The 1,549-nt window shown below is 59.3% G+C and overlaps 1 pseudogene; it reads right to left on the bottom strand.

The window, feature by feature from the left end:
* Positions 1 to 1,020: 1,020 nt before the first annotated feature.
* On the bottom strand, positions 1,021 to 1,136 carry LOC111735079 (annotated as a pseudogene).
* Positions 1,137 to 1,549: the final 413 nt, after the last annotated feature.

The raw sequence follows: 1,549 nt of genomic DNA, 5'->3' as shown, positions 1-1,549 counted from the left end.
GCCCGGGGGACGTCCTGGGGCTCCCGCTCGCCGTGCTTCCTCGGCCTGCGACGCTGGAGCTTAAACGTGTGGACTGCCGCGCCTGAGCGTGTACTTCCTCGCCCCTGCCCATTACCTGGTGGCGCCCCCTCCTCACAGTGACGCTGGGAGTGGCTAGGAGATATCCCATTTGCACTTGGGGACCCTCTTTGGGGACCTGGATGCTTCCCGGGCCCTCACTGCTCCCCCAGTCCCTTCTGCTGGCCCCTGCGGCCCCTTCCCAGGGGGGCTGTCTCTTCTGGGAGCACAGCTGGGGCTGCTCTGGGGGGGAGCAGGGATGGACGAAGCCCTCTCCTCCTCTGATTCCCGGGTCTGGCTGCTTCGTGATGAGAGCCCCTTTCTGTTCGGGCTCCAACTCTCGTTTTCACAGGATTTCGGCCGTTGTCCCTGGGCTAGATCAGGGTCACCTGGGCTGGGCGCAGTCTGTCATCTTCCGATGACTAAGTCTTGTTCCTGACTGATGCTGCCTCCTGCTTCTCTTCTGGGAAATTTCTCTCCCAAGAGGCTGCTCCATCGATCGCTCGTCAAACGGACATCGGCTTTCCCGACAACCCTGTCCGGCCCCCATGCTGGTGGCGAATTTGGCTTTTCCTCACCCCACACCCCATCCCCGTGCCAGTCTCCTGCCCTCTGAGTAATCGAGATTCTTCTCCTCCCCAGACTAGCTGGGACGGTGGCCAGCTGCTGTTCCCACGTCACCTCGGTGATCCTAAATGACATTGTCATTTATAAGACAGTCACCACGCGGGACCGTGGGCAAGTCCCAGAGGCTTAAATGTAATAGAACACGCCCTTAAACTTGCAGATTGGGGAGAGCGGGGAGCCTTGCCTTCCGTTCTTAGAGCAGAAGAATTTCTACATGGGAAGCAGACTGATTTCTGTCTAGCACCCTCCTGGTCTCCTTGCTGAACTCGAATCCACAGCATAGAGAAAGGCCTTGCAGATTTTTTTATTATTGTTATTATTTATTATGATTATTTATGCCTACAGCACCTGGTCTTCCTAGGTGGTCTCCCATCCAAGTACTGGCCAGGCCCGACCCTGCTTAGCTTCCGCGATCAGACATCGGGCTCATTCAGGGTGGCGTGGCCATAGACCATGGACCGTGGCTCCACTGGGGCGCGAACCCGGGACCTTCTGCGTGTACAGCAGACGTGCTCCCCGCTCCACTATGGAGCCACGTCCAGGTCTTGCACATTTGAAGGGCCTTTGAGAAGAGCGGAGGTGGTCTCGCCTCACTCAAAGCCCGCGGGTCGATGCCTCCCTCCAGGGGCCTGTCCCGGGCCCCTCCTGAACCACAAGGATGGGGCAGTCGGGAGGTTAGAATCGCTCACCTGTTAGTACCTGTTGTCGGTCACACTGTCCTTTCTACTGCCCCTCACTCTGCCACCCTTCCCCTGAGGGCAGGGCGCTCATCTCTGCCTCTGCTGCAAGCGGAAGCTGGAGACGGAAAGCTGTCCAGGGCCGGACGGCAGAGCCGGGCGGGTCTCCTCATCGCAGGCCGGCCTCT

Source organism: Pteropus vampyrus, unplaced genomic scaffold, assembly GCF_000151845.1.
Source record: "Pteropus vampyrus isolate Shadow unplaced genomic scaffold, Pvam_2.0 Scaffold14092, whole genome shotgun sequence".
Taxonomy (NCBI): Eukaryota; Metazoa; Chordata; class Mammalia; order Chiroptera; family Pteropodidae; genus Pteropus; species Pteropus vampyrus.
This window is presented reverse-complemented; position numbering and strand designations above follow the sequence as displayed.